The sequence below is a fragment of the Felis catus genome, chromosome D4 (assembly GCF_018350175.1).
Source record: "Felis catus isolate Fca126 chromosome D4, F.catus_Fca126_mat1.0, whole genome shotgun sequence".
NCBI lineage: Eukaryota > Metazoa > Chordata > Mammalia > Carnivora > Felidae > Felis > Felis catus.
In genome coordinates this window covers 19,639,479-19,665,600 of record NC_058380.1, presented here as the reverse complement: position 1 = coordinate 19,665,600, position 26,122 = coordinate 19,639,479, and the positions used below count along the sequence as shown (strand labels likewise).

The window sequence follows — 26,122 nt, the reverse complement described above, 5'->3', positions numbered from 1 at the left end:
GCAGGGGAGGGGCAGAGAGAGAAGGAGAGAGAGAATTCTAAGCAGAGCACAGACCCCAACGTTGGGCTCGATCCCACGAACCGTGAGATCATGACCTGAGCTGAAATCAAGAGTTGGATGCTTAACTGACTGAGGTGCACCCCCCCCACTTTTTTTTTAATTAAAAAAATTTTTTTAATGTTTATTTTTGAGAGCGAGAGAGAGAGAGAGAGAGAGACAGAGTGCAAGCTGGGGAGGGGCATAGAGAGAGGGAGACACATAATCTGAAGCAGGCTCCAGGCTCTGAGCTGTCAGCACAGAGCCTGACGCAGGGCTGGAATTTACGAACCGCGAGATCATGACCTGAGCCAAGTCTGATGCTTAACCGACCTAGCCGCCCAGGTGCCCCCATTTTTTTAAAGGAGGAAACCTACCTGGCCCATGCTCCCATCCTACAAGGGTGGCAGGTGGGCATGGAAACCAGGACTGTCCAATCTTGACGCCCGTGTTTCCAATATATCATCTTCCTTCAAAAGAAGAAACATGAATAAGGAGTGATTCTGGCCTCTATTGATGGAAAGGTGCTTAATCCAGTCCCTGGGCAGATGAATCACATGCTCCAGCATGCCTTTTGGTTGCAGTGTGGAACACAAGCTCTACTATTTGCAGTGTGGCAGGTGTTAAAGGAAGTTCCCTTTCCCTGTCTCCCTCCCTCCCAGTTAATTCTTCTCACTGCAGTTGGTTATCCTGTTCAAGCAAAATGCAGCTTTATTACTGCTCTGCTGAGAGCCATCTGGGGGCTTCCTATGGGAGTAGAAGCTAAACTTGTAGGGGATGTACTTGTCTACCTTCTCTGTCCCTGCCTCCCTCCCCTCCATTCCCTGACACTGTCACCTTTTACTCTTCTCTTTCTCCACTCTGCTCCTCGTTCCCTCCCGCTTACTGTTCCTCGAACCCATCAGTGCTTCCTTTCCATTTTCAGGACTTCGCCTTTGAGGTATGTCCATCCCAGACTGCTCCCCCAGCAGAACCAGCCTGGTGCGTTCCCTGTTCACTTACGGGCTTGGTGTTTGTCTCCATCTACTAGAAGCTCCGTGAGAGGTTTTATCTGGTTTTGTGTATTGTAGACCCCATGTGCCGGAATGGGACCCAACACGATGGCTTAGTAAATACTGTTGGCCAGATGATTGAGTGAGTGATTCGTCCACAGACCACGGCCCTGGCTGTGGACCCCGAGGGAGTTTGACAGGAACACAGCATTGCTTACTTGGCAGACCTCCTAAATTTAGATGCCTCTGTCAGGTGAGGGATGTTCAGCCCTTCCCTATCACCTGGGGTGAATCACAGTTTTGTGGTTTTGTTTGGCATCTTATAGTCTGACATTCCTCAAAACGTGGAAGCTAGATGTAATTCTTAACTGTGAGAAAACTTTTCCAGTCTGGCTTCAAGCATTGCAGAAGTCTTGAAGGCAGTCACCCAGAAGCTTCCATGTGTCGATGACTGTGCAGACCCAGAGAAACACTCCAGATAATATTGACCCTTATGTAGTTTTTGCATGGTGCCGCTCGTAGATGATAAGCCCAGTGAAGGCGGAGCTTCATATCGAATTGATACTGTTTCTGCTCCCCCAGCAGCATGATGGCCGACCAAGAAGAGAAAACTAAGTCAGACTAACCAGCCACAAAGAACACGGGTAGAACAGGTGAGTCGCATTTCCATACGAGAGATGCATAAGGCAATGGTAGTAACCAGCTTTGACAGATTGAACCTTCGCACCTTTGCACCCTGAGTAGCGTCTGTCGCTTAGACAATATTTCTGGGGTGTCTGGCTGGCTCGGTTCGTGGAGCGTGCAACTCTTGATCTTTGGGTTGTAAGTTCGAGCCCCATGTTGGGTTCTGTGGAGTTTACTTAAAAGAATAAATCAAATCTTAAAATTTCTTTGACCATATGCCAGGTACTGCGTTAAGAGCTAGGCATATGGTGATAGAAACAGAGTATCCTCATGAATCTTGCAAGCAAGTAGGAGAAGCAGACATTTAACCAGGACGCACATAAAGAAATGAAAGCCCATGATCAAAACTCTGAGGAAAAAGGAAAAAAAGTAGGCAGTGGGTGAGGGAGTCATGCTGGAACAGGCCAGGGGGGACCTCTTACAGAAACTCAAGGCATGACCTTTGAGTAGGTGTGAGAGTCCTGCTTTCAGGAGATTGTTTCGTGGCTTTCATTAGCAGTAGTCACAGGGAGCCTCGAAGGTCAAATCTGGATCTCTGTAAGAGGGTCCACAACATTGGGAAGTTTAAGAAGATGCAGAGGTTCTAGAAAGAGAATGGCAGTTTATATCAGGCAAGCAGTGTTGCTTAGGGCAACAGGGTTCTGTTGCATGGAGTGTGTGTGTGTGTGCAAATAGCACGTGTGACCAGGATATTGAGGCAGCGGCTATGGGAGGAGGGGAAGGAGTGGCGGCGGCTGTAATCCACATGGTGGAAGAATAAGCAAATACTGATGCGGGATTTACTGCAATGCTAGGAAATTCCGGGAGATAGCCACGGCAGTAGAGGTGGTTTATACTTTTTGGTCTCCGTGTTTCAAATCGTAAGGCTGTGTCAAGTCAGACTGTTAGAGGAAAACACAAAAATAGAAAAAAAAAAAAGTCTTCATGTCGTATCAACAAGATCAAAGTTGGTTTAAATTTGCTTTGAATGATGGTGGTTTTTAAAAATTCGCTTGCGCTAATCTAGCAACACCCGGTTGCTTATAGTGTTTTTGCACTGTTAATCCCTTGTACCTGTTAATAGCATGTAATGAGTGGCATACAGCTCGTCTTTAGTCTGTGGAATATGGGTTCTGCAAAGATGACTGCTCACAATTAATGGCTTCAGCTTCTTCCATCGTCTCAAGTGATACGGGTTTCTATAGGAGGAAAACCGAACAAACCCAGACCTCCGCAGACTCTTTTGAAAACCATTTTAAAGCAGCTAGTTTATGTCCACACCATAGAATTGCCATTTCTTTGCCATGATGTCCGGGTGTCAGGACCCGCAAATGGTAGCCGACTTGATGTCGAATTCTCCGCCTTCTCCCCTGAGCTCTCAGATGCCTGAATCCAGCCAGGCGTGAGGATCCTTCCATTATTGACTCAGAAGCTTGGTCCCTTTGTCGGCTTCCGTGGTCAGTCAGGCCGTTTTTCTCCCTGGCTCTGCTCAGGGTGTAGAAGGAAGCCCTGCATCATAGCCCCTGCATTCCTGAGATGCATCTGTTAAAACTGCAGTTCCCCCAGAAGGCTGCCGCACGTAACACTCCAGGATCCGCATGGGGTTAGCGCTGCGGCTCAGTTCCTACAGGTCCTGGGGACGCCGTGATTATCATGACTTCATCCCACACATTTGAACGTTATTGTGATAAGTCTGTGATGGCAGAGAGCTTCAGAAACTTAAACAAATCTACTTCAGGGCTCTAGCCTATACTTACAAATATTACCTAAAAGGTTACTCATAGCTAGCTTTTTTTTTTCTTCTTCAAATTTTGACCCAATTTCTTTTCAGAATAGACTGGCAATTTACCTGTCTGTTCTCCATGGGCCAACTTTTAGGGATGTGATGTTGTGTGAAGGGAGTTTTTTTCATGATGTTGAAAAAAAGATATTTTAAGACAGTAAAGCATATTAATTTGTAGATTCCTTTTTTTAATGTTTATTTTTTATTTTTTTTTCAACATTTATTTATTTTGGGGACAGAGAGAGACAGAGCATGAACGGGGGAGGGGCAGAGAGAGAGGGAGACACAGAATCGGAAACAGGCTCCAGGCTCTGAGCCATCAGCCCGGAGCCCGACGCGGGGCTGGAACTCACGGACCGCGAGATCGTGACCTGGCCGAAGTTGGACGCTTAACCGACTGCACCACCCAGGCGCCCCTAATGTTTATTTTTGAGAGAGAGAGAGAGAGAGAGAGAGGGAGAGGGAGAGGGAGAGGGAGAGAGAGAGAGAGAGAGAGAGAATATGAGTGGGGGAGGGGCGGAGAGAGAGGGAGACACAGAATCCAAAGCAGACTCCAGGCTCTGAGCTGTCAGCACAGAGCCCGAGTCGGGGCTCGAACTCATGAACAGTGAGATCATGGCCTGAGCCAAAGTTGGAACCTTAACTGACTGAGCCACCCAGGCTCCCCGGTAGAAGTGTTCTAAATAAAATAAAAATGTAATGAATTTATCCTTTTCAGAATCTTATATGTTCCAAGGACTTGGCTAACGATTTCATCAGTAAGGCTCTTCATAACAGTTATGCAGGTAATTGACCTGAGGTTCGACAACTTCCTGGCGGTGCCCTGCTTAGATACCTGACCACTTGTTGTTTTTCTATTTGCATTAAGGCAGTGACCAAGATGATTTTTGAGGGGAGGGAGATATTCCTTGGAGGACAGGATAAAAGGTTAGTCTTTACTATTTTTGGTATCCCCCCCCACTGCTGAGCACAGTGACCCATGTGTTGCGGATCCCAGTCAAGCCTGCTGTCGCCGACATTAAGTTCAGACTGTGACTTCCCAGGGAAGAATCTCCCTGACTAAGAGAGTGGGTCAGGGTGAAAGGTCCCTTGAGTCACCAAACTCTTCTGTTGATGATAGCAAAGCCAAGACCAGACGTGCCAGTGATGCTGATTTTACGTGCATCGGTCACTAACACATTTGCTGGGTTTCCATAAAATGCGAGAAAGTGATCACAGACCGACTGCTCATAAATCCGCCAAACCCCCTACAGGCAGAGGGCCTTGAGAGAAAGAAGCTAAGGGCACAGCTGCCAACTGAGGAGTGAGGCAAATAGCTCTTTGAAGAGGCCCAAGGCCACACCATTCTCCCAGGGTCTCCTGGAGAAGTGAGGGGTGAGGCTGGCTGGCTGTGTGAGGAGACGTCTCCCAGCAGGCTGAGAACGGAAGGGTTGTGGACATGCCCGAGGCTACCCACAGAGGAATTTGGAAGGGAATAAATAGTCACACCTGCACATTCCCTTAGAAGATTTTTCACAGCTTGAACCGGCTACTAAAAGGTAGGCACCCCCCTTTTAAAGAACGTTTAAAAAAAACAAGGATGCAGTTGCTTTCGGTGAGAGTGTGCTTGCTGTTGATGTTCAGCTCTCTATAAATGTATATTAAGTAAATGTTACTACCATATGTGAGTATGGTAGTGAGTATGTGAGTATTCTATTAGCTGTTAAGTTAAATTAGCTGTTAAGTTAAAACCAAAATGCCTGTCCCTATGTAGAAGGTGTGGAAAGAAACACAGTTTCTTTGGTATTTGGTCCTTCAGTATGGCAGAGTGCAGAGTTGAAGTATTTGAAGAGTTCAGGCATTGATATATTATGCAGGTACCAGTTGGAGACCCACATACGTCTTTTCTTTATGACGCTTCTCCAAAAAACGTTTCTCTTGTTAACGCTTAGATTTGGTTTTGGGTTTTGGTGTTTTAGACCAAACACTGGATTTAGGTAAAGGATTCATTAATGAGAATGCATTTTTCACTACTGCCCAATGAATATTTGATGGCATTTTTGTTGCCTTGAAATGGTAAGATGCTGTAAATACCTCTGAACAAGCTTTTCAAGAAGTTCATATTCTCAGAAAAGCTGATGTTCGCCTAACCATGATAAGGCAGGGCTGTAGTCTCCCTCCTCCTCTTGGGTATATCGGTCTCTTATATTCAGCCAACTCCATGAAAAGGTGTAGAATTTCCCATGAGGTTTCAGGAGCCCATAATGTTATTACCATAATTGATCGGTCTTTAACCTACCCACTTCTTAAATAAGAAGATTCACTTTTTATTTTTTCTTTTTGCCAACACCTGCAGTCAGATGGTTCCCTGTTTTGTTTTGTTTTGTTTTTTTTTAATAGTGTGTGTCAGAAGTGGCTCCTTATAAAGACTAGGATCATTTCCTTTTCATAAAGCTTTCTGAGAATAGTGATACTGCTTTGCTAAAAATGTCTCTTCTGCAGAAGAAACTTTCCCTAAGCACGCAAACACGATGAGTGTGTGTGAAATGTGGCCAGTAACGGTAGCCATACTTGGCAAAGGCGAGTGACAGGAGTGAACAGCAGGTTTGTGCGTTGTCGGCCTGGGAGGGTTTAGATGTGGCCCAGCCTCCAGGTGGGAACCTGAACCGCATCCCAAGAGACGTGCCTACCTCAGGAGGCTAAACACAGAAACACTCTCCTCAAACCTAGCGAGTCAGTTAATTAACTGGATTTATAATTCCATAATTGAGACTCACTCTTATGGATGGTTAGGCAGTTAACTAGCCGTATGGAAGTGATGTGGAATTCTAATCAAGGTGGAATTGAATAGCAGGGTAGAAACTCGGCAGGTCCGTGGCTTCTGTGCTGTGGGAAAAAGGGATCTGGACCAAGGATGAATACCTGGTTAATAAGGTCTTGAGAAGTGCCTGATAGCTTTTTCTTTAAGACTAGGGATGCAAGATAGAACTATGAAATACGAGAAAAATGAGATTTAAATTGAGATTGGCAAAAGGGGTGAGTAGCTTATTTTTATTTAAAAAAATGTTTATTTCTTTATTTTGAGAGAGATGGAGAGAGTGCAAGTGGGAGAGGAGCAGACAGAGAGGGAGAGAGAGAATCCCAAGCAGCCTCCATGCTCAGCATGGAGCCCGATGTGGGGCTTGATCCCATGACCCTGAGATCATGACCTGAGCTGAAATCAAGAGTCAGATACTTACCCGGGTGAGCCACCCAGGCACCCGGGGATAACACCACATCAGCCCACTGGACTTTTACTTGGTCTCTAAAACAGAACATATAAGCTGGGAGTGCATGACCAGCTATGAACTGACTTGGGTCACGGTAAATGTGATTTTTGTCCCTCTACATTTACACCTGCCTCAGTCTGCTTTGGGGTCCTGTAGCTGTCTCTGCCCCCTGCCATCAAGGCTCCCTGGCTGTGCTGTTTGGCAGGATTGGATTTTGTCAGTTGCCTCCCACAAAGGAAATGCTCAGGAGGCATATGTTGCAGTGCCTTTCCGAAATAGTTGAAGATGTCACCTTCATAAACAAAAGGACTGGATTTATTTTCTTTCTCCCTTCCCTTCTTTTGATGATCAAAAGACAGAACATTTTAAGTACTCCCCAGTTCCCCCCCCACCCCCATCTTGACTGATTGGAAGAAATACTGTTACATGGCAGAATATTGGCAGTGAGTAGAAATACAAAGCAGGTTTAACATTAACCTTATGGAGGAACAGTGCAAGACCAGTGGAATGATGAAAGAAAAGGCTTACTAATAATATTACATACTAGTATAATTAAATAAATATGGAAAATTTCGTGCATTTAGATGGTGGTCTAGATCCTAACACTTAACCACTCACTTTCAAACAGAAGCTATTTTTGTAAGCACGTAGGAGTCTAGTAATATTTTTTGGCTAGAAATCATTTAAAGTTTACATCACTGTATAGCATGGATTAAGCAGGTGCAAGGAAATTGAAGAAGAGAATGTTTAGATTTCAGAAAGTGAATTCCATGTAACTGTGAGAGGTGGAGCTTGGATTAGTGCCACAGTTTTGTGGAAGACGCTTTAGTGACACTGTGTTTCTGTGCCTGATTCTTATACACACACACACACACAGGTACAACATGTGGGAGTATTCATTGTCCAGAATTCTAGAATTCATAATTTTGCAACCAGATATGAATTCTAGAATTCATAATTTTGCAACAGTGATTCATGCAAAATCTTTTTCTTTTTTTAAACCATATATTTGAATAAATTGTGAATTATGGATTTTTTTTCTTTTTTACTAGCAAAGTGGTATCTTTTGGAATGACTTCTTGATTGTCCACGGTAAGGTTTATATCTTGCTGGTCAAAACATCTTAACATACTAAGGTCAAGTTTAGAATTATAATCAAAGAAGGTACTTAAAAATTTTTTTTTCCAGGGAGTCTGATTATAAAAGAATTTTGTAGTACCATTACCCGTAACCAAATTTTTATCTAGTATTGTATGTCTTGTCTTCATTTTGTACATTTCTTTTAGTTTTATGATTAGATTCTTAGTAATATCTGCCTGCCACTCCCCCTTTCTTTCCCTTCCTAGGATCTGAATAAATACAGCTTGATGCATGGTCTTCATTTATTGTAGCTAATTAGAGAGATAACTTGATCCTGGACACGTAAGGTCTGGTGTTATCAAGCACTGATTTATAAGCTACGGGGACTGTCCTTTGTTGATGTTATACACACCATCTCAGTACCCCTGCAAGAGAGGTGGTGTTACGTCTGTTTACAGATCAGGAAATAGGTTCGGAGAGCTTCAGGGACTCCTCCAAAGTGTCAGGTCAGGCCGCAAGAAACATAGTTGATCCAGGATTTAAACTCAGCTGTGTCTTACCCCCACACCATGGCTCTTTTTACTGTGCTGCATTGCTTTTCCTGTAACTTTAGCCTGTTTCAGAAATGAATTTATCTCCTGGAACAAGCAATTTTTTCTCTCTCCTAGGTGTTGTGACCTATTTTCTGTTTCATAAGATTTGCCAAGGACATAATTTAAGACAGTCTATGTTTTTAATTTTTCAATACGTTGTTGGTGTTTTGAGCAAATAAACAGTAACAACAATCAGATAGTCCAGAAGCTAAATCACTGAGCCAGACTTCACACAGGAGAAACAAAGAGCTGGTAGCCTTGCCAAGTGAGTTATCTCTTGCACCAGGTGCCAGTCCTTCCCTCGGGCATACGCCTTGGAGCCTTTGGGCCTCAGGAGTGCTTGTTATTGGCTTAATTATTTAGCTCAATAACTGTTCCCTTGTGCTTTCACAGTTGTACACTTCTGTATTAGAAAGGGATAAATATCTGATAGTGGTGAGGCCGTGCGAATGTAGTTTTGGTGAAAAAGAAAGTGGATAATAAAGTAATCGTTGCATATGTTTTTTTTTTAAATACGTGGAAATAAGGAGCGCCTGGGTGGCTCAGTCGCTTAAGCCTCCGACTCTTGATTTCGCCTCAGGTCATGATCTTCCAGTTTGTGAGTTCCAGCCCCGAGTGGGGCTCTGTGCTGACTGCCCGGAGTCTTCTTGGGCTTCTCTTCCCCTCTCTATCTGCCCCTCCCCTGTTCGCACACTATGTCTCTCTCAAAATTAAATAAATAAACTCAAAAAAAAAAGGTGAAAATAAAAGCAATCTAAGGTGTGATATTATATAATTTTGAGCATTTAATGGAATGTAAGAAAAGAGAACCCATTTAACCCTGAGGTTTAGCCAAGTTCACAGTCTTAGAATTGTATTTCCTTCTCCAGGAGTTGAGACCTGCTCTTGATCCTGCAGGAAGTCCAATTTACGTAATCATAATGTTGTAAATGTAGCTAAATAGTCTACTGGTTAATCTCCACACAAGACAAGACGTAATTATAACTACAGAGAAAACAAACCAAGGCCTAAAAACCTGGCAGTGCAGAAAGAGTCCCGTCTTTCCACTGACAGAAGTCCATGGCTAGACCGCAGGAAGAAAAGAGGCTGTAGAGGATGCTAATTTGTTTCGAGATGCTAATTTCTTTCTCTTACATGGTGGGATGTCAAGATACACTGTGCAAGGCTGCTGAAACAAGAAACAGAGCTGACCAATTGAAGAGCTAAAAATAGCATAATCAAGAAAACTAGGGGAGAATTAGAGGTGAAGGAAGTGTGAATGAGTTAGATATGAGGGAGGCAGGCAGGCCGAGGTTGACAAATCAAGAAGAGAGACTAGCCTATTATTTGGTTAAGCTGATAACCACAAAGAGTGTAAAAACAATAATAACGGAAAGGAGTGGAAATGGGGACCGTGGGCCCAGGGACACTTACTTACCACTTACTATCACCTGGTTCTGTTTGGAAAAACTTAACTGCCTATGCATTACTTTTAAGATGATTTAAGAGAGAAGATTTTAATAATTGTGGATGCAGAGTCTCAAGAATACCTTTCCACACTATTCCATTGCCACTATTACCAAGCCACCAAGGACTGCTGTCGCTAATGGCGGAAGGCTTTGGACAACGGTAGGTTGGGGTGGGGTGGCGAAGGACTTAGATCCACAGTCACATTCAAGTCTTGAGCTGGATTCATGTGGCAGAAAACTACCAGCCTTCCTCAAACGTGCAAGGTCAGAGGCTCTGCGACCAGACCGTGCCTGCCAGGAAAGCTCAGGACCTGTTCTCTGCAATGCTCCTGCCGCCTTGGGATCCTGCTTCGTAATGTAGGATGCTACAGCCATTCTGGAGAATAGATGCCTGCATTGACTGCCTTTGTTTTCTCTGGTCTGAGGAGTGGCCCAGCTTCAGGGCACCGACTTCCTTCCAGGAACTTCCTGCAAGGGAAAATTTCGACTTTTCTGCATGAACACTCCAAATGCCTGCGGGTTGAACAATGGCCACAGCAGTTGTTTTTCAAGGGACTTGGTTTTGTTTTGACCTTGAGAAGTGTGCATTGTTGTGTTCATGGCGCCTCCAGGTGGGCAGTCAAGGAAGGGCGTCTTGGTGGGGGGGGAGCCGCTGGAGAATGAGGACCTGACGGGGCCATTTTCCCTTTTAGCCCTGGTCTGAGTGGTCCTGGGAATAGCAGTTCCGTGACAGGGTTTGGGATGGGAAATGGAGTCCCGGGAACAGCTGGGGAAGGAACTTACTGTGGAGTTCCTGCCAGTAGCTCAAGGATGCTTCCTGGTTCAGAAGGTTGTGGAAATAGATGCCTTTATCCGTTGTCCCTTTTTGCCTCTCTCCAGGCAAATTTGTAAGTAATCCCATGTTTTGAAATAAAGGAAATACAAGGGAGTATTCTGAGGTTCCCTCAGCAGCTGGAAAACCTTGCCTACAATTGTAGTCGCGCATTTTCCCGTCAGGAATTGAGTTACTGTGGCTTTAGTCCCGGGCTGCAAAGTGAGACGCCGCCATGATTGGAGTGGATGGTTTTCAGTGAGTGGCACCCTCGGGGTGGGGACTTTGGCAAACTAAAATCTCACAGCTCATTGAAGTTGCTGTTCAGTTTCAGCCGTTGCCACGTATGGAGAGCAGGCTTGGCAGAGCTTCCGGTTTTTCAAGAAAAACAAGGACTCTGGATTTATAAGTGAAATCTCTTGTCTTTCAAACGTTACCAACTAATGAAAAGGAAATGAAATGACTGGCTAGATTTTAGAAGCCATTTATTGGGTGGTAAAGTCTGAGAAGCTCCAGCTCTTTCCTCTGGCTAGGACTCTAACTCTTGTCTCCCCGTAGTTCTTCTGTCTGGATTGTTGAAAGCGAGCTGTACCTCTGCTGGGCACTTTCTCTGTCTTGCATCTTGTCCCCAGAGCGTTTCAATGACACCCTCTCACCTACAAGACAATGTAAGTTAGAAGTAGGCGAGCAAGTCAAAACAACTGTATGAAGAAAAGTGGAACCAGAATGAACTTGTATATGCCTGTCTGTGAGCCTGTCAGTGGAGCTCACATTGGGCATGGAACTTCGTAGCAACTTGCTCAACACGGAAGCCACAAACCTTATCACCTCAACAATTTGTGATGTCCTTTAAACAAACTGTTCAGCAGAGGTTGATGCCAAGATCAGAGGATACTTCCTAAAGGGTCTTCAAAGGAATCGTATCAGAGGCAAAGCCCTCATGGCTGTGTGGGTTTTCTAGGACTTGTTCTTTTTTGTTGTCCTTTATGAAAAGAATGATCCCAGGGGTGCCTGGGTGGCTCAGTCACTTAAGCGCCCGACCTTAGCTCAGGTCATGATCTCGTGGTTCATGAGTTTGAGCCCCGGGTCAGGCTCTGTGCTGACAGTGAGGAGCCTGGAGCCTGCTTTGGGTTCTGTGGCTCCCTCTCTCTCTGCCCCTCCCCTGCCTGCACTCTATTTCTCTCTCAGAAATAAATAAATATGTTAAAAAATTAAAAAAAGAAAAGAGTGAACCCAGTTAGCACTAATGTGTGGTTTAGGAAATGAGATAACGAGGAGGGCTGAGCTGTACGTAAAAGCCTCCTGGTGGCCTAACTTAAGCAGGGGGGGAGAGGGGTGGTGGTGGAAGATGGAATGGTTTGGGAGACAAGTACTGGCAGCGGAACCTTGGCTAAGTTGCTTTATTTTTCTACACCTCAGTTTCCTCATCCATGAAATGGGCATGTTTATATAACGTGATCACTCTCGTAAGACAATTGTGTGGCTTAAATGATTTAGTTCAAATAAGGCACTCATTGCAATTCCTGGTATCCAGCAAGCATTCCTTGAATGTGATGAATTAGAGACATTGCTAGCAGTGAGAACTTAATTGTCAACATGATTAAATGTGGCTGTCACGATTGTTTTACAGGACTTAAAATGTTTTTGTTTGCCATAAAATAGTTTTACTTAACACTCAATCCCTGGTCACCAAAAATATGTTTAGTACCTATGTACAAAGTGTTTTGCAAGGGTTGGTGGGACGGCCCCTGGTCTCAAGGAACTTGTATTTTGATTAACATGATAAATACTCATGAAGAGTATGAGACAGGATGTACCAAGGGCCATCCCAGCACGGCTGTGGCCATTCAGAGAAGGCTTATCACGGTGATCTGACTGACACCAGAATAAGGTTTCACACACTGATGGTTGACTTTATTATTTTCAGACTAGACTTTTGTAGTTTGAATCATTCTAAACACTGTACAAGAACATTTCCAGCTATGGGGCGCTTGGATGGCTCAGTCAGTTGAGCATCTGACTTCAGCTCAGGTCATGATCTCACGGTTCCTGGGTTGGAGCCCTGCATCTGGCTTGCTGCTGTCAGGCAAAGCCCGCTTCAGATCCTCTGCCCACCCCCCCCCCCCGCCCCTCCCCTCCCTTGTGCATTCTCTCTCTCTTTCTCTCTCTCAAAAATAAAAAAAACATTAAAAAAGAATATTTCCAGCTATGTAACAAAGTACAGTGGGGATTTACCTCAGTGCTTTTGTGTGAATCATTACAGGAGAGAGTGTAACAATAGCAATTAACCATGCTTTGCAATTTGTATTAATTTAACATTATCATGGGTAATTTAGGTTGGGTCATCATATGCATATTGTAGCATTACAGAGAGGACTCTTAGCTGGCCTTGGGATACACAGAGAGATGGAGTTCTGGGTTACAGGCATGGCTAGGCACCCCCATTGAAAATATAAACCTTGGAGTAGAAGCCAGAACCCCTGGGCTCTCCCATTAGTGGCCCCTATGGCCTGGGGGAAGTTAGGTGGCCTCTCAGCCTAACTTCTCGGTTTTATCATCTAGGAGTTGGGATATGATTGTACTGGTGTCTGTTTCATAAGGCGTGCTGTAAAGATTACATGACTAAGTGTCTTTGAAGTCCTTGGAACAGTGTCTGGCAAAAGTAAGCACGGCATGTGTTAGTTATTATCATCGGTCTCTCTTGGAACAATCAATATTTAATTTTTAAAGACCGCTGTCTGGTCTGACTTGGGCATGCGGCCTGTAGTTTCAGAACAGAACACAGCTGACTGTGCACAAGGGGATAGAAGCTCGTAACTTTATGGCACTCTGGACCTCATTAGCTCTGTGACTGTGGACACTCGGGAGGGAATTGGGAGGGTTCCTGTTTCAGGCCCAGAAGCTGGAAGCTTGGCTCCAGCTCACTGGCTCTGTGATCCAAGGCCAGTTCTTCAGTCCCTTAAAACCCTTTGTCTGTATCTGTAAAACATGCCTCACCTCTCCTTCTTCATGTGTTGAATTTTCATCCTCTTGGAAAGCACTGGGGGCAGGTAATGGTTGAGAAATAGGTAGGTGAGTGGGTTATATTCTTAAGATGCTATTAAAAATTAAAGGAGGGGCGCCTGGGTGGCTCAGTTGGTTTAGCGTCCAGCTTTGGCTCAGGTCATGATTTCCTGGTCCATGAGTTCAGCTCTGCGTCGGGCTCTGTGCTAACAGCTCGGAGCCTGGAGCCTGCTTCGGATTCTGTGTCTCTGTGTGTCTGCCCCTCCCCTGTTTGTGTGTGCGCTCGCTCTCTCTCTCTCTCTCTCTCTCTCTCTCTCTCTCTCTCAAAAATAAGTAAACATTAAGAAAATTGTTTAAACTTAAAGGAGATGTAAATGTAACTACTAAATATTATCGATTTGATTTCAGGTTTTCATAGGAATCCAAACATACAGTATTGATTGTGCGAGATAATGAAATTTTACCTTATTATCTTATAGGAACCCAATAACAACTTTCATTGATTGCTCAGTTTTTGTGTTTCCTAGGTTCCCCACTTTTCCATCAAAGAAGTGGCTTGAGTTTCAATGTGCTTTTTGAACCCTTCCCAGTGAAGTTCTGTTCTTTGTGTGGACAGACAGCCCTCCCACACATTAGCGTGGCTCTCATTCACATCTGGTGGCTTCTGAGGTCTCCTTTTTGGGGAGTTACTCAGCCATGAGAGTTGTGGAGAGATGGAGACATACATAAGCTACATATATATTTGTGACTGAAAATGCGTGCATGACATCATGACTTCTCTTTATCTTCTAGTTTTTAATGTTTATTTATTTTTGAGGGAGGGAGGGAGGGAGGGAGGGAGGGAGGGAGAGAGAGAGAGAGATAAAGCGTGAGTGGGGGCAGGGCAGAGAGAGAGGGAGACACAGGATCTGAAGCAGGCTCTAGGCTCAGAGCTGTCAGCACAGAGCCCGACGTGGGGCTCGAACTCATGAACCACGAGATCATGACCTGAGCCAAAGTCGGTGCTTAACTGATGGAGCCACCGAGGCGCCCCTCGTAACTTCTCTTTTGGAGCAGTTCATTTCAGTTTTCCTTAAAAAAAAATTCCTGGCCATTTTCACACGATTATTCTTCAAGTGAAATTTATAATTCTTTTGTCAACTCCTTAAAAAAACACTGGTATTTTGAACATGAATGCACTAAATATATAGATTAATTTGGGGGAAATCCACACTTTTACAATCCAGGAACATGGTTTGCTTCCCCCGGTCTCCCCTTTTAAAACACCTCCTCTGATTTTATTTTTTTTTACCTCAGTAAGTGAAATCTTATACTTGTATTTCTATGGGTCCTACACTTTTCCTGTTAAATTTATTTCTAGATATTTTATATTTTGTTTTTGATTGCTGTAGTGAACAGACTGTTCTTAAATTACATCTTGTGACTGGTGTTTGCCGATTATAGAAGAGCTGTTGATTTTTGTACATTTATAAGTGGGCTTAAAAGCTCGTTTACTAAATTGCCTAAAAATGGGAACTGATGTCGCCTGCATTTGTTCTGTTCATGAACACAGGAAAAAAGAGTCTGAAGAACATATAGTTTTGTTTTATTTTATCAAACTCTAAAATCCACTCTGGTCTCTATTTTTGTCACTGTTGTATCCCTAGCACCTACCTCAGGATTTACCATGGTACATACTGTGTAAACATTTGTGGAATATTTCTTAATTTTGTTAATTGTGTAATAGTTTTTCAGTAGTTTGTCTTTTTCAAGAATAGCAATTATATCATCCCTGAATCATAACAATTTTGTCTTGTTTCTAGTATGTGTTTCTTTCATTCTTTCATTTTAATTTTTTTTCCAACCTTTTGGCTCCTTTTGCCCGGTTTACCCAGCTCCTACCCTCTGCCCCCTGCCTCTGGAAACCACCAATCTGTTGACTGTATGAGTTTGTTGGGTTTGTTGTTGTTATTTAAATTCCACCTGTGAGGTCAATACAGTATTTGTCTTTCTCTGACGTACTTTACTTAGCATAATGCCCTCAGATCTATCCATGTTGTTGCAGATGGCAAGATTTCATTCCTTTTTTTTAGTGTTCATTTATTTTGAGACAGAGAGAGACACAGACAGTGAGGGAGAGAGAGAATCCCAAGCAGACTCTGTGCTGTCAGCGCAGAGCCTGATGCAAGGCTTGATCTCATGAATTGTGAGATCATGATCTGAGCTGAAATCAAGAGTCAGATGCTTAACTGACTGAGCCACCCAGGTGCCCTCATTCTTCTTTTTTTTTAAATTTTTTTATTTTTTTTAAATTAAAAAAAATTTTTTTTTAACGTTTATTTATGTTTGAGACAGAGAGAGACAGAGCGTGAATGGGGGAGGTTCAGAGAGAGGGAGACACAGAATCTGAAACAGGCTCCAGGCTCTGAGCTGTCAGCACAGAGCCCGACGCAGGGCTCAAACTCATGGGCCATGAGATCATGACCTGAGCCGAAGTTAGCCACTTAACCGACTGAGCCACCCAGGCGCTCCCCCCCCTCCCCTTTTTTTTTTAAATGAATGAGTACTATTACATTGTGTGTGTGTGTGTGTGTGTGTGTGTGTGTGTGTGTGTGTGTGTATGTATCACATTGTCTTTAACCATTCACCCATTGATGAATACTTAGGTTGTTTCCATATCTTGGCTATTGTAAATAATGCTGCAGTAATATAGGGATATATATGTCTTTGTGAATTAGTGTTTTTGTTTTCTTTGGGTAATTACCCAGTAGTGGAATTACTGGGTTATATGGTAGTTCCATTTTTAATTTTTTAGGAACCTCCATACTGTTTTCCAGAGTAGCTGCCCTAATTTGCATTCCATTGCACAAGGAGGTCCCTTTTGTCCACATCCTTGCCAACATTTGGTATTTCTTACCTTTTGGTAATAGCTGGGATGAACACAGGTATTTTACTTCCATTCTAATTCTTAGTATTTTGGCTAGAACTTGCAGTACACTGTTCAGTGATACTCACCATAGTAGGCATCCTTATTTTGGTCCTGAATTTCATGGAATATCTTTAGTGTTTTACTATTAGAATTTGAGAATGATTTTTTTTTAATTGTAGTTACTTGTACTCTCGGTTTACTAGAATTATTTTGCTTTAAAATCCGAAATAGAGTCAGTACTTCTATATTGAGGTGATTATTTGTCCAACTTTGACGTATGTGATAACTTATTTCTATATGTATGCTAATATTACAGTATTCTTGAATTATTAGAATAACTCATCATGCTAGTAATACATTACCAAATCTAATTTGCTATCTTTTTATGATTTTATGTCTATATTCATAAACTAGAATTTCTTTAGTATTTTTTGTTTGTTATGCTAACCTGATTAAAACTTTTTTCCATTTTTTTTCTGTGTGCTATGATAGAATTTATGTAGGAATTACTTGGTCCTCATTAAAGGTTTGGCAGAACTCACTTGTAAAACTGACACCAGCAGCAGCCTTAAATTTATTCTTTTCCTTTCTTATTATTTAATACAGGGCACATATTAAATAATTAAAAAACTTAGAATGTAACAGATGGCCAGTAAGTAGGCCAATCACCTGAATTCCTACTCTTCAGTGAAAAGCAGTTGCAAACCTTTTGGTTTGTTTCTTTCTAAGCCTTTTTCCTATGTGTAAACACACACAAATATACATAAATTACATAGGTCATTTTAACCAATGTCATTCTACGTGTTTAATATTTTGAACACTTTTCTACGTCAGAATTAACCTGCATCATTTTCATGGGTTATGTAATATTTCATGATCTAAATATTTATTAATTTATTTAGCTAGTTTTCGATTTGTGACTATTTAGCTTTGTCTCTATTCTTTACTATATAAAATGCTGAGCAGTCCTTCCTATATAGACATCTTTGCTTAATTATCTGATTTTTTTCCCCCTTGTGGCAAAAGTCCTACAAATGTAATTACTGGATCAAAAGGTAATGAGTATTTTTAAGTACACATTTTGTCAAATTGCCTTTCAGAAAAGTTCAATTTCCAGTGTGGGCGGGTGTCATTTATCTTTATCACTGATACATTTATAAAAGAAAAGCACGCGATAATAATTTAGCATGTGACCACAGGAGGGCCCATCTCCCTGGAATGGACGAGGAGGAGCTCCAGCCTGGCAGGCGCTGATATTAACCTGGTTAATCTAATTAATTGCAGTGTACTTAGCAGCCTTGGGCATTCAGGCTACACATGGAACTGGCATCAAGCCAGGCGTCAGAGACTTCAAGACTGGCTGCCAGTTCCACATTACTGTCCCTTTCACCTGCTCAAGGGCTGGGAACCAACCTGTATTGTGTTTGCCTTGCTACCCTTCCTTCCTTGGGAGTACCAGAAGAAAACCCAAAACTTTGGAATGGCACTTTATATGTATGTATGTATACATATATACATTATATATAATATATATATATATACATACACACACACATATATAAATATATGTTTTATCAAAGTAAAATTTGTTACATTAGAAAAAAATTCAAGGAATATAAAAGTATATAAAACAGAGATTGGGGGGGCGGGGTGCCTGGCTGGCTCAGTTGATGGAACATGTGACTCTTGATTTTGGGGTTGTCTGAATTTGAGCCTCATGTTGGGTTATAAGAGATTGCTTCAAAATAAAATCTGAAACACACGCAACAGAGATGGGAAATTTTAACCCCACTTTGCAGAAACGGGGTGTCGTTTGCAGTTTGGCATCTGTTGTTCCAGGCTTTGGTTTGTCGGTTGTTTTCTTTGCAGGAGTGTAAATTGGAGGGCGACTATCTTCTGACCATTGATAATAAGGAAACTGACATGCACTGAAATGGAGCTTTGGTTACTTTATCATATTTGATTTCATGACGTTCCTCCCACTAAGGGTATGCTACTTTATACTTGGGGAAATATTAATTCAAGGTTGTTAGGTAGTAAGTGGCAGAGCTTGGATTCGGGCCGAAGTCTGTTTCCATGATGCTCATTCCTATTTCAGAGGCCCTGTCTAAACTTGAACTAATCACAGTAGCCATTAACCACATGTGACAGTTTAAATTTAATTAAAATTAGATAACAAATTTAAAATTCAGTCCCTCAATTGTACTACCATTCAAATGCTCAATGGGCACATGTGGGTAGTCACTACTAAAGAACGTAGATAAACACTAGATAGATGACATTTGCATCTTTGTACAAAGTTCTGTTTGACAAAGACGGAATCACGGAAGTCTGAAAAACCACGAATGTAGAGCTTTTTAAAAACAGTTTTTATTTAAATTGCAGTCAGCGAACACAGTGTAGTATTAGTTTCCGATGTACAATATAGTGATTCACATTTCCATACATCACTTGGTGCTCATCAGAGCAAGCACTCTCTTGAATCCCCATCACCTGTTTCCCCTATCCCCCCCCCCCCAACCATCAGTTTGTTCTCTAGTTAAGAGTTTGTTTCTTGGTTTGCCTCCCTCTCTTTTTTCCCCTTTGCTCGTTTGTTTTGTTTCTTGGATTCCACATATGAGTGAAATCATAACGTTATTTGTCTTTTGCTGACCAAATTATTTCACTTAGCATGATCCTCTCTAGTTCCATCCATGTCGTTGCAAATGTCAAGATTTCATTCTTTTTTATGGCTGAATAATATTCCATTACATATTCCATACATATGTGTGTGTGTGTATATATGGCCCCTTGGGCTGTTTCCATAATTTGGCTATTGTAGATAGTGCTGCTGTAAACATTGGGGTGTGCGCATCTCTTTGAATTAGTATTTTTATATTCTTTGGGTAAAGGTAGTGTGATTGCTGGATCATAGGGTAGTTCTATTTTTAACTGTTTGAGGACCCTCCATACTGTTTCCCAGAATGGCTGCACCAGTTTGCATTCCTACCAACAGTGTAAATTCTGTTTGTTTTCATAATATCCTTGCCAACACATGTTGTTGCCTGTGTTGTTGAGTTTAGCCATTCTGACAGGTGTGAGGTGATAGCTCATTGTAGTTTTGATTTGCATTTCCCTGATGATTAGTGATGTTAGTATCTTTTCGTGTGTCTGTTGGCCATCTGTATATTTTCTTTGGAAAAATGTCTTGTCTCTTCATGTCTTCTGCCCACTTTTAATTGGATTATTCATTTTTTGGGTGTTGAATTTTATCTCTATATATTTTGGATACTAACCCTTTACTGGATACATGTCATTTGCAAATATCTTTCCCCATTCCATATGTTGCCTTTTAGTTTTGTTGATTGTTTCCTTCCCTGTGCCGAAGCTTTTTCTTTTGATGTAGTCCCAATAGTTTATTTTTTGCTTTCGTTTACATTGCCTCAGGAGCCATATCCAGAAAGAAGTTGCCATGGCCGATGTTAGAGACATTGCAGCCTTTGCTGTCTCCTAGGATTTTTAGGTTTCAGGCCTCACATTTAGGTCTTTCATCCATTTTGAACTTATTCCTGGGTGTGCTGTAAGAAAGTGGTCCACTTTCATTCTTTTGCATGTCGCTGTTCAGTTTTCCCAGCACCATTTGTTGAAGAGACTGTCTTGTTCCCATTGGATATTCTTTTCTGCTTTGTTGAAGACTAATTGACCATACAGTTGTGGGTTCATTTCTGGGCTTTTTAATTCTGTTCTATTGATCTATGCGTCTGTTTCTGTGCCAGTACCATACTGTTTTCATTACTACAGCCTTGCAATACAGCTTAAAGTCTGGAATCATGATGCCTCCTGCTTTGCTTTTCTTTCTCAAGATTGCTTTGGCTATTCGGGTTCTTTGTGGCTGCATACAAACTTTAGGATTAATTGTTCGAGCTCTGTGAAAAATATTGTTGGCATTTTGATAGGGATTGCATTAAAGGTGTAGCTGGGACTTTTTGTTTGTTTGTTTTTTAAGCTCTGTTCTAGCACGTTTAGTAGATTCTCAGATTCTAGATTTGGGAAGATAGCACTGGCAACTTTCTTGTTGAGAATAGGACAAACCTGGTAGGTCCAAAATTTACAAATGAACTAGTGATCACTGGTTATGTTGTTAACCCTCTGCTGGGACTGGGATACAGATGTTCTAAGAAATACATTCTCTGGAAATTCGAATGTGTCTGAGAGTGGAACATCCAGAACATGTACACACATCCCCTTTTCCCTTTTTTCCTTTTCCCCCCAAACAGTGAAGGTGATGTAATTCTTTTCTTACAGCGTATGTGTAAAACCAGGAGAATGGGAGATGAATCCCTGCCACCACCCCAAGTTTTCCCTGTGGGCTACGGGTGCTGCCTTAGAAAGGCTCCAAATGCTTCTTTTGCTGGCCTGTGCACTGGGCCTGTTGCTGCATAGTAAAACTGGGAAAGAAAGCCCATGTTGGGGCAGAGGCAATGCAGGTTGGTCCTATGTAACACCTGCTTGAGAAAACACTCCTTCGTTTGCCTTAGATCTCAATACATGAATATGACGCCTTCACATCTTTACACTAAGAACTGCCTCAGATTTCCTGGAAAATGCATTGGATTGAACTGTTGGTATGGCTAGAAAGTAAGGTAGGATGTTCTCCAGAGCTGTTGAAACTATTGAAAAACATTTTGTTGTATTATATTTAGTATATTAGTAAAACTCTTGGTGTATATTACGTGTGTGTGTGTGTGTGCACATATCTGCTATCAGTTTTCTCCTTCACTGAATGACTGACTACTGGGCATCTCAGTGATTTATTACCTCCCACGGACATTTATATTTTATGACTTTTCTGTTTACAAGTTGGCCTTGATTTTATTCTTCAACATCAGGCAGTGTTAAACCAGTGTATCAGACTAATTGTATAGGGAGGCAAGATCTTGGGCAGTAAACAAGTTAATTCCTGAGTTTAAATTGGAAACTTTGATGGTTGCATTAACTTTCAGGCCAGCAGAAATTCTTAAATTGCTGCTTTAGGGCCCTGGGTGGCAATTCGGGTGTGTTAGGAAATTACAGGGAATCACAGGAGTGTGAAATCATTTAGAGCGCCACGGTTGTATTTCCCACCTGTGGGTGGCAAGGCCGACGGGAACATTTGGGGGGTTGAGTGAGACAGGATGGGCTGCTTGACTGCCTTACGAAGGCATTACTGTGTTCCCCAGCACTTAGAAGGAACAGACCTGGGCAGGAGATAACACTCCAGGGCGAGCCTCAGAAAGGACATTTCTTCAAGGAGAAGTGCTGTCCTATCATGATGTGTCCGAAATATTTCATTATTAATTATTAATTATTAATATTTTATTTTATCTTGTGCCCTGTGACCATGCATCACTGGAGAGAAGCATGTGGTCCTTCCCCAGAGGCACTTTCTGGTGGCATTACTTCCCCCCAAGGCTCTGTGAGAGCGGCATAATCTTGCCTGTAGGAGGTGATCTCCCAGAAGGTCCCTGCACTGAAGAATTACGCAGTCAACTCTGACTCCGGTTTTTTCCCTGAGTCCTCTTTAAGAGGGCCGGCATAGTAGTGTCTCTGCTTTGGCAAACAGCATTCTTTCCTTTGGTTTGGTACACTTATGAAGATTAATTTGGAATGAAATGTAATTGAAGGCCAATTACATCTGGTGGTCAGATCTATTAGAACAGAGTCATGTCGTTGATTGGGAAATGGAAAGCATTGGAAATAGTGTCTGGGAAATACGTTAAAGTCATCAAATGTCACTGCCTCCTTGTGTAATAGCCTAATTTAAATGACTTTTTCTTTTGTTGTCGCGTTAGGTAGATTCAGGTAGACTTCACAGAGTCTAAGCGGAAGGAAACATGGTAAATGAACACTTGGGCATTTTGATACATTTATTATCATTGGTAGAAGAATTAGGAAACGCTTAAAGGAAATCTTTCCTTTTTCTGCAGAGAAAAGAGGGAAATGATACCCCCCTTTTGAATTTAGTGGTTCATGTAGTCCATAGGGACTTGATTTTGTCTGAAGTGGTCCTCAAATACTTAATACTAAGCAAACGGCATCCTTGGTGTCTTTGTTTCTGCCTTTCTACGGAAACAAAGTATATCCACTAAGTCACCGCACCTGGGACAGGGACAGCTTCCAGCCCGGTAGCTCCTTTGTTGGGTCTTCTTCCCAAGAGGCGCTGAGGGTTCACCTCGTCTTCACTCCAGATGTCCCAAGAAGGCAAAATTTTTGAAGAGCAGATGGAAAAAAAATTAAAAAAACAAAAAGCGGCAAAAAACAAAACCAAAACAAAAATCCCTGTGGGAGAAAGGCCTCCTAGGAAGAATGATAAAGAATGAGTAGCTGACAGAGGACAGAATGACTGATCACACCCAGGCCAAAGAAGGCCATGGCCCAGGGAACTGCACTCACCTGAGCGGAGGCACCCAGGCCAGTCCGGGAGCACAGGGCGAGGGCAAGGCCTTGGACCTCTGTTGAGGAAGTTGGTCGAGACACGGATGAAGAGCATGGCGTTGGGGATGACGCTGGGGTCTGCGGTTCATGGCTGGTGCCAAGGTTTAGGACTGGAAGACTCACCTTTCATGAGGCGGTTTTACAGCCACAGACTGAATATCATTATTTTCCACAAATGGATTACTTCTTCCCCTTCATGGGTATCTTAGCGTTGAATTTCCTGACTGTATGATGAATAAATTTTGTTTTAATGTTTATTAATGCTCTATTTACTTTCCCCAGGGTGAAGTTTTGGCTAGTAATAAGATTCAGTGTCTCTGCTGTAGTGAGGCATTGCTGTAGTGAACCAGACCCAAGGAAGATGAATTTTATTCTTTTGTGGAACCAGAATTACCTTAAAAAAATTTAAACTGTGCTTTGCCACTTAGTAAAATCCTATTATAAAGAACAGCATATAGATAGCAAAATATTCTGCTTGTGTATAACAAGAGCCCCATACACTATAACTTAGATAAGCCTTTATTATGTGTTACAATAACATTTGTAACAGGTTTTTTGACTTATAATTGATACATAGTAAGCTGCATGTGTTTAACCTGTAAAATTCGATAAATTTTGTCCTTTTACGTCATTGCCATAATGAACATACTCCTCAAACCCCAAGGTTGCCTGCCTCTCCGCTCTTAGTCCTCCGGAGCAACAAATGATCTGGTTCACGTCACTGCAGAAGAGAGTGTTAAAAAGAGGGGACCATTCAGTATGTGCACTTCTGTGTTTTCTTTCACCCAGTAAAATTATTTGGAGATTCATCCATATTGTTGCATATATCACTAGTTTTTTTTTTTTTTTTTTTTTTTTTTTTTTCCTGAGGCCTGTTCCATTGTGTGGATATACCACCATTCACCTACAGATGGATATTTGGATTATTTTCAGTTTAGGGCTACTGCAAGCAAAGGTGCTCTGAATGTTCACACCTGGGTCTTTGTATGGACTTAGGCCTTCTTTATCCTCTTGGTCAAATACCTGTGGCTCGAATGTCTGGAACACATGGCAGGTGTATGTTGAGCTTTTTTAAGAAACTACCAGACTGTTTTCCAGAGTGATTGTCACATTTTACATCCCCATTAGGAGTGTAATTAGAGTCCCCATTGCTCTACGTCCCTGCCGGCCCTCCGTACCCTCCGTACGGTCAGTCCTTTTAAGTGTTGTCATTTCAGTAGGTGTGAAGTGTTACTTTATTGTGGTTTTGCTTTGTATTTCCCTAATGACTAATGTTATCCAGTAGTTTTCCATGTGCTTATTAGCCATCTGTATAACTTCTTTAGTGAAGTATGAAATGTCTTTTGCATATTTTTCTTTTTGGATTATTTCTTACTGAGTTGAGAGAGCTCTTAATATTTTCTGGGTACAAATTAAGGTATATCTTCGTAAATATTTTCTCTTTGTGGCTTGCAATTTTATTCTAACAGTGTCTTTTGAAAAGCAGTTTTTAATTTTCTTTTTAAGTTTATTTATTTTGAGGGAGAGAGCGAGCAAGCGTGGGGGAGAGACAGAGACAATCCCAGGCAGGCTCCACCCTGCCAGTGAGGAGCTCGATGCAGGGCTCAAACTCACGAACAGCGAGATCGTGACCCGAGTAGACATCAAGAGTCGGACGTTCAATGGACTGAGCCGTTCAGGTGCCCCAAGCAGTTTTTAATTTTGATGAAATCTATCAGGTTTTTTTCTTCTTTTTTCTTTTAGGGACTCTGCAATTGGAGTCATATGTAAGAAATCTTTGTCTAACCCGAGGTCACAAATTTTCTCACATGCATCTTTCTAATGCAAAATGTATTAACTATAAAACTTCTAAAAAAAAATAGGAGAAAGTCTTTTGAGTTATTTTTTATAGATGGTGTGCGGTATGAGTCACAGTTTATTTTTTATGCATGTCCAGTGGTTCCAGCACCATTTGTTGTAAAGGTTATTATTATTTTTTTCTTGCCTTTGCACTATTGTCAGTAATTGGTTGTGTGTGTGTGTGTGTGTGTGTGTGTGTGTGTGTGTGTCTGTGTCTGTTTCTGGCTTCTCTGTTTCTTTCAGCTGTTTATCTTGATGCCAATATCGTAGTCTTGGTTAGCGTAATTTTTAAAATGAGTCTTAAAATCAGATATCAGCCTTCCAATTTTGTCCTTTGTAAAGTTTGTTTTGGCTTTTCCACATCCTTGTATTTTCATACGAATTTTATATCAGCTGGCCATTTTCTACAAAAGAGCCCTCTAGGATTTTGATGAGGATTGAATTAACTCTCTGAAATATAGGGAGAACTGATACCTTAACGGTTTTTTGTCTTTCAACCTGAGCACACTATATTTTTCCATTTACGAAGGTTTTATTTTTTATTTTTACCTTTATTTAAGATTTTATTTTATTTTTTTAACTAATCCCTACACCCAGTATGGGGCTCAAACCCACAACCCGGAGACCAGGAGTCACCCAGGAGCCCCTTATGAAGGTTTTAAAAATTTCCTATAATAATGTTTTGTACAGGTCTTGCACATCTATTGTTATATTTATCCCTAACTATTTGATAGGTTTGATGCTATTGGAAATGATATTTTTGAAAATTTGATATTCATTTGTTTGTTGCCGGTATAGAGAAATAGAATTGATTTTTGAATATTGATCTTAGACCATGTTATCTGTGAATAAAGCCTTCTTCCTTTCCAGTCCAGATGCCTTTTATGTCTGTTTCTTGCGTTATTTCATTGACTAGAATTTTCAGTACATTGTGAGTAGGAGTGGTAAGAGAGGGTATCTTTTTCTTGTTCTTGATCTTCGGGCAAAACCAGTCGGTCTTCCCCAGTAAGTGTGATGTTAGCTGTAGGTTTTTCATAGGTTCTCATTATCAGGTGGAGGACTTTCCCTTTGATTCCTAGTTTGCTAAGAGTTTTTATAAGGTATAGATGTGAGACCTTTTCAATACTTCTGTGTTTATTGGAATGATTATATTTTTATCTTTATTAGCTTGTTAAGTGGCAAGCTACTGATATCTGCTGTGAGCTTTAAATTTCCTTTCTTCTATGCATTTGGGTTTTAATTTGCTCCTTATTTTCTAAAGGTTG

General features: G+C 41.8%; 1 protein-coding gene and 1 long non-coding RNA gene across 5 annotated transcripts in view; both read left to right on the top strand.

Moving 5' to 3' along the window:
- Nucleotides 1-26,122, top strand: part of GNAQ (G protein subunit alpha q) — a 317,284-nt gene that overhangs the window by 39,129 nt on the left and 252,033 nt on the right. The window lies entirely within an intron of this gene.
- LOC123381544 lies at nucleotides 291-9,011 on the top strand. Of its 2 annotated transcripts, XR_006588651.1 has the most exons (4): nucleotides 291-1,681; nucleotides 4,193-4,259; nucleotides 4,343-4,401; nucleotides 7,775-9,011. It is a non-coding gene; the product is annotated as an uncharacterized LOC123381544 (long non-coding RNA). The 2 variants fall into 2 exon arrangements; XR_006588652.1 differs by lacking the exon at nucleotides 7,775-9,011 and having other exon boundaries at nucleotides 291-1,281; nucleotides 1,611-1,681; nucleotides 4,193-7,768.